Genomic DNA, 7,907 nt, shown 5'->3' with positions numbered 1-7,907 from the left:
TTCTCACTGGCTCGCCATTTAAAACTGAACATAACTTTTCTTGGCATAGCAGTGAGCAGCGTGTGCCTTGCAAAGATGGAGCATTAGGTTTGGGATATAGGCAATCACTCTGTCTATTCATAGATACAGAAAACATAATCCACGCAGCTAATGTCCAAATACGTTCTTTCTCCATGTCATAAACTGAGGCCTTGAGTGCAGCACAAAGATGCATTAATACTGCACGGACCCAGAGGCTTCATACACACACCGAAGCTAACATCTTCAGGCTATGCGTCTGGTTTCTGTTTTACAGACAATCTAATAATATATTTGCATTATTTCCAAATCAGTTAAACTATTTTCAAACAGCACTTGAAAGGAGACTGTGTTGTAATCTGTGTTGACAATCTCGAATCAGACATTTTGCAGGCTAATTTTAGTAACCTCCATCATCACGGAAAGGTAAGCAGGCTTTTGCTGACAAAAGACAATGTTCATAACACTCACGCCAAACCTCAGACAACTAAACGCTGTTTGTACCGCATACCAGACATAAGCAGGCAGAAACCAGCACTGGCAAAGATAATCCTTTGGGGTTGTATATAGGGAAACCTTTTTTAGAGTTACACTAGCAGTACCTTAGGAAGGTCCAATAGGCTATGCATAGATAGTATAAAAGTCATTGGAGATCAGCTCTTACCTATTAAAGCTGTAAGAATTTGCGGTTCATGTTTAGGGCTGTATGAAATTGCAGGGGTCTTTTTTCATCATTCCCGAGGGTAGACTGAAATCTCTGCAACATGATGCAATTTGCACAGTGCTTTGCCTTTGGGACTTCAGTGTGGAGGATTGGAGTTTTGTGACAACTTATGTCACATGCTTACCAGTTAAGTACTGAAAGAATGTCAGTGATTCTACTGAACTTATACTTCAGAAAAGGTTATTAGCTCATTCTGGGGCACTGCCATAAGGAGAACTTTCAGGCAGTTATGAAGAAGAATATGTCTGGGTAAAATACGCCGGAAACGCGGAACCATTTGGTTTTACAACATGGTAATACCATTAACAAATGTTACACCTGATTTTAAAAGTGTTCTTCTCCTTCACAATACCACTGTCCTTAAGAAACTTGAAATCATGATGCAAATATTTCAGTTGCATGGATCTGATTCCACATTTTATATTTGGCTTAGCTTGGAAATTATCTCTCCATAAAGAGAAACAAGCATTTGCAATGCAATCGGTCTTGCATTTGTGAAAGTTACAGCTTTTGGCATCGAAAATTGCATTTTAAAACTTTTTGTTGTATGTAGTGGAGTGATGATATCTGCGTAACGCTATTGCCATTTGTACGACCTTGAGGCGCTGGAGAACCAGAAAATGGGAAATATGTTATGAGGAAGGAGAAACAAGAGTAATATGCTGACTGAGAAAAAAAAAAAATAACAACATCCTGGAAAAAGCAAACACTTATAGGGAATGCAAGATTAAGTAAAGCATGTGAAATGTAAGCAGGAACAACATGGATATGTTAACACTTTTACACTTATAATATGCTGGCTTAAAAAACCTGCAACCTTTACTGTTCTAATGTGCACAAAGCAGGGAAAGGGTGCAGTACCACAGGCTGTCCTTCAGTGTCTTTTGGTACCTCTTTCGGCCACATAAGGTAGTGCACCCTACAATCTTGAATTAAACACATGCCCAATGACTTTTGGGCACCGTGCTGAAAAATGAAGCACAGCGCCCATTTTGTGAGAAGTTTTACGCTGTGCATTCAGGTTATGAGGAAGGGGAGACAAGAGTAATATGCTGGCTAAAAAATAAAATAAGAAACAACATCCTGGATAAAGCAAACACTCACAGAGAATGCAAGATTAAGTAAAGCATGTGAAATGTAAGCAGGAACAATATGGTTATGTTAGTTGAGGGCAAGAATGCAATGCAAATAAAAAGGGAAGCTTTGCTGAACATGAGCAGGAAACCAAGGGGAAAAAAAGCCCCCCCCAGAACAGATAAACATGACAAAGCATAATTATACAGTAGTTAGTCCCTGCTCCCAAAGAGATAAAGGAGGGACAAAGAGGCATCACTGACCACTAGCAAGCAATGATTTTTAAATGACACTGAAACGAACAAATAAAATGGCTTTAAGCCCACAGAAGTATACAAGAGATCATACACTTACGCTCGACCTAAAAATTACAACCTGATGTATTCTCTAAACCTGCAATTGAAATTGGTGGAACTAGCATGCAGTGGAAGACAGTACACAGTGTTATGTAAGAAGAAAATGGGGAAGACATCTGCTTTATTCCCCGAACAGTGACTTGCCAACAAAACCATAAGCCAGGCTTGATCATCTCAGAAGCCTATCTTTTAACGGCAGTGTCAGCCTAGTCTGAGCTTGAACACAAGGACTGCTTAGAAACAGCTATGCTGTCCTTCAGGAAGTGCTGTAAACCTCCTTTGGAATGTTAATCTTTTCACAGCACTTCAGCATGCAAATCATCACTGTCATTCCACAACTGCTGTGGCAGAATATGAAATACAAAACACCAGTATTCTCATTATTCTCAATGAGCTGCAGTCACTTTTCCACAATATGGTGGATTTTGCGACAAGACAAAAACATTTGCAGGATAAAACTACAAACTTTGCGGTAATTATGCAATAGGCCTGTATCACTCACAAACAGAATTACAATGTTCTGGTGAATGAGAAATTGTTACAGAATATGTCTTAGGGACACTAGCGTTCTGGTAATCAGATATCTAAATATGATATTTCGAATCAGTGCCTGGTGACTAAAATTTTAGATGAAAGACTTTTTAGTGTGCTTTGTGGGATTTTGTGGCACGTTTGAAATTTAAAATTAGACAGATTTTGCTGCAAGCAAAAATGGATATACGCACATAGGCCTGCTTATTTCAGGGAGATCATGACTGTGAATGTAGTGCATGTAACCCTTAACAGGGGCCTCCTAATTCACTAGAGTCAAGGTTAACAAGCATTTGCAATGCAGTGGGTCTCACGTTTGCTCGAGTAAGAGCTATTAGCGTTGTAAATTCCTAACTGGACTTTTATTGCCACGTAAACTAAAAATGAAAAGTAAAGCAGTTGACATAAGCAAGACGATTCAAACCGCCATGGCTACCATGGGCGCGAATGAGAGACACAAAAGGAAAAAGACGTTTGCTTGCAGTCAAACGTATCAGCAATCATGCAATTATCTATGTAGAAGGGGCAGTCTGCAAGGCGGTAAGAAAACCGCCTCAAGGAGGGGCAAAAATCAAGCATTTAAAAATGAGAAGGGATTTTTGAAAGGCAAGCCCAGGAACGAGTGAAAGTGATCACACACAGTCACCACAGATCAACTAACCAGCACCCTCGCCAAAAACCCACCACCCGACCCCACCGACCCGGACTCCGCCGCCATCAGCCTCCAACAATGGATCCTCAACGGCGCCAACATCCTAGCTCCACTCAAGAGACCCACCGCCAACCAAGAAAAGAAAAGAAAAAAACAGCCTGGTTCACAGACGAACTGACCACCTCCAAACGAACCTGCCAGAAACTCAAGAAAAAATGGATCCTCGAGCGCACACCAGACAACCTTGCTACCCTCAAGGAAGCCAACCGTGAACACCACCAACGGATCCGACTCGCCAAGCGCTCCCACGTCACAGAACGCCTCAACAACAACGCTCACGACTGCAAGGAACTCTTCTGCATCGTGAAGGAACTCTCCAACCCCAATGCCAACGTCAACGACGTTCCTCCCTCCCAGAAACTCTGCGACGATCTCTCCACCTTCTTCTACCAGAAAATCGCAGCCATCCACGACAGCTTCAACACCCCACCTCTGCCAGACCCCACCCCCAACAACTCCTCCCACGCCTACCGCATCACCACCTGGACCCAGGTAGACGATGCGGAAACCCTGAAGACCATGAACTCCATCCACTCAGGATCTCCCGCTGAGCCCTGCCCATATCACGTATTCAACAAAGCCGACGCCACCATCGCCCCCAAACTCCGCAAGATCATCAACCTCTCCTTCAACACCGCTACCTTCCCAGACAGCTGGAAGCACGCAGAAATCCAACCCCTCCTCAAGAAACCTAAGGCTGACCTCAACGATCTCAAAAACTTCAGACCGATTTCCCTCCTCCCTTTCCCAGCAAAAGTCATCGAGAAGATCGTCAATGCGCAACTCGCTCACTACCTAGAATACAACTCCATCCTAGACCCCTCTCAATCTGGTTTCAGACGAAACCACAGCAATGAGACTGCACTCCTCGCCGCCACAGATGACATCAGACAACAAATGGACAATGGCGAAACCTCAGCCCTGATCCTCTTAAACCTATCAGCTGCTTTCGATACAGTCTGCCACAGCACCCTACTAACCCGTCTCCACGAAGCCGGCATCCAAGACAAAGCCCTCAACTGGATCTCCTCCTTTCTCTCCGGCAGAACCCAGAGAGTCCGACTCTCACCCTTCCGCTCCAAAGCCACCAACCTCATCTGCGGCGTCCCTCAAGGCTCCTCACTAAGCCCAACGCTGTTCAACGTCTACATGGCCCCCCTCACACAACTGGCCCGCCAGCACAACCTCAGCATCATCTCCTACGCCGACGACACCCAGCTCGTCCTCTCCCTGACCAAAGATCCTCTCACCGCCAAAGCCAACCTCCACGAGGGACTGAAATCCATCGCCGAATGGATGAGCATCAGCCGCCTGAAACTCAACTCCGACAAGACGGAAGTCCTCATCCTCGGGCGCACCCCCTCAGCCTGGAACGACTCTTGGTGGCCACCCGCCCTGGGCCGACCACCCACCCCAGCCTGCCACGCACGAAACCTCGGCTTCATCCTCGACTCCGCTCTCACCATGTCCAAACAGATCAGCTCTGTCTCCTCTTCCTGCTTTAACACCCTCCGAATGCTCCACAGGATCTTCAAGTGGATTCCAACAGAAACCAGAAAGACAGTGACCCAAGCCCTCCTCAGTAGCAGACTCGACTACTGCAACGCACTCTACACAGGCATCCCAACAAAAGACATCAAACGACTCCAACGCATCCAGAACGCATCCGCCCGCCTGATCCTCGACATACCCCGCCGATGTCACATCTCCCCCCACCTGAAGGACCTCCACTGGCTCCCCGTGGACAAGAGGATCACCTTTAAACTCCTCACCCACGCACACAAGGCACTACACAACACCGGACCCACTTACCTGAACTCCAGACTCAACTTCTACGTTCCCTCACGTCATCTACGCTCTGCCAACCTTGCCCACGCCATCGTCCCCCAAATCCAGCGCAAGACCTCTGGTGGCAGATCCTTCTCCTACCTCGCCGCCAAGACCTGGAACTCTCTCCCGACCTCACTACGCCAGACCCAGGACCTCCTCTCCTTCAGGAGACTCCTCAAGACATGGCTCTTCGAACGATAGCAGCTACCCTCCCACCCCCCACCCCCCCAGCACCTCGAAACCCTAACGGGTACATAGAGCGCTTTATAAATTTACTGATTGATTGATTGATTGATGGGCGTGCAGTGGGTATGGTTAAAAGCCCACAATACTTACAACAGGTCAAAGCTCTTGCGCGCTCGACCTAAAAAAAAGTATTGGTTCCAAATACCACAGGCATAGCAGGCCCCTAGTTAGCTGAGGTAAAGTGATGGGCAAGATTGGTCTGGGATGTAAAATATGCCTGGGCATCAAATTAAAAGTGGCATCCATTGACAAATTAGATAGCTAAAAAAGTGACCTACATTTGAAAATCATGGTTGTTTTAAACATGTAAAAGAAAGCTGTTTTGAAAGATATGGGACACTGCATGCATTTCTGCTTGAAACAGTCAATGTTTAAGGTGATATCAGAGAAATCAACAGTAAAAACAGGCCCACTGGTCCCTAAAACAGACCCACAAACAGCCAAAAACAGCTGACTCACTGATCTGCCAGACCAGGCCTTTGGGTACTGACAGACGGCCTTATAGGCCAGGCAGACCTAGTGACAGGCAAGCTGAGAGTGAACTTTCAATGCACCAAGATTATAGTAGAATGGGAGTATGGACACTCATCTTTTTTTCTAAATTGAAATATTTCAGACCTAATTAAATCAACCATTCAATTCTGTTGGTACCCTTCAGTCATCTCATCCCAGCCTCTCATTCTGGAATGCGGAACTATGAGAAGGAGGAGATGTTATGGCATGCCTCATGCAATGCTTGCCGGATATCGGAAAGTGTCTAAATGGAGTAGTTTTGTGGTCCACGGTAGGGTTTTTTATTACTTGCATCCTTCATCCTGGTTGGCTCTCGTTTCTAATTATGTTGTCTTCACATGCAATCATTAGGCTTTTCTTGATGGGCTGCTATGGTCTGGCTTGTTCATCCCTTGCGTTTCATGCACCATATTTCCATTGTCCTCAAATACCTTCCTACTTCTAGGATGTTAATTGAAGAATAGGCAAGATTTTGTTGCAGATATTGCTTAAACTTATTCCCTTCATTCCTTGGGACCGGACTGGGTTGTACCCCTGGATCACTGAATGGCAGGTGTCTCTACACCTCACTACAGGTTTCTACAATCTGGGGTTCTTTTTTAAGTAATTTCTCTGGACTTCATTTTTGGATTCTCTGGATCACTCTATCTAGGTTTTCTGCACAAGTGTTTTACACCCTCTGTTTATGCTTCAGACACAATAAAGGAACACCCAAAACATTTATTAGTGATTTCATAGACACCAATCGAATTGGGTCAGGTCTGTCTGTGACTGGGGGAAAATGCTGAGGAAGTCTGTGACCGCAGCAGACCACGGAAGGCCCTACGTGGTGAGTAAAATACCAACAAAATAAATCCTCTCGCAAACCAGCTAAATTAGTAAATCAAATAAATAAACTAAGGTTTCCATCTGATGACGGCAGGAATAAATAATTGATGTAATACCAATAAATGATATAACTGGCTCCTTGCTTGCTCATTACAGGGTTAATAGGGAAAACTGGCAACCTTTCCAGCCACAAAGCAGATATCTATTTATCAAGATAGAACCCTAAGTAAAACTGGTCTCTTAGAAAATGTTTAACTCTCCATTCAAGCTATAATCAAGGCAAAGAAGCAAATTACTTACTACACAGTAAGCGTCACTCATAAAAATAATCTTTCCTCCTGCATACAGTTATTTTTGAAGCAGGATCTATGCTGCACAGATCAATATTATATTACTATTCAAATATTTATATGAGCACAGAAAGCCCTGTAAAGCTGTAACTTAATGATAAGCTAACAACTGCTTATCATCTAAAAGAGTCGGTCAAAGATAGGAACGTGTACCTTTAAAACGATTCAAACGGTCAACTGCCACAAGGCTCTGGCATGCAATTTTAGGTAATTATAATATCATAGTATAATGTAAATTATTATCACGCTGCCTAGTTTGCAAAAGCATCTGGTTCTTCTAAAATCTGTGATGGTAGCATTCAGTGTTTCATGTTTCAGATGACCAGATCATGGGCGTCAATTCACCAAAATACCAGGGGTAGCAGAAGTTACATCGTACGTCCTTTGACCTCCACTTTCGTTCACAGACACATACACACAAATTCACACCTGCAGGCACACACTGTCACATAAACACACTTTCACCCGCAAGCGCGCACACAACATACATTTAAAAGCATTTTTACTTACTTCAGGTGCCATGGAAGGTCATGTTCACATTTTTATTACACTAATAGTGAATACTATTTTATTTTTCACCACTAGTGTAATAAAAATGACAGAAAACAAAGACATCAGAGTCCCAACTGATGTCGAAAGGAGGAGCTACCCCTGTGTTCCTGCCTCTGAATTTGCCACCTCTCAAGCCAGGGTTGGCAAAGGCAGTACCTGGGGTCGCAGAGGGC

The sequence above is a fragment of the Pleurodeles waltl genome, chromosome 6 (assembly GCF_031143425.1).
Source record: "Pleurodeles waltl isolate 20211129_DDA chromosome 6, aPleWal1.hap1.20221129, whole genome shotgun sequence".
Classification (NCBI taxonomy): Eukaryota; Metazoa; Chordata; class Amphibia; order Caudata; family Salamandridae; genus Pleurodeles; species Pleurodeles waltl.
The sequence above is the reverse complement of the archived record's forward strand: the minus strand, read 5'-3'. Positions refer to the sequence as shown.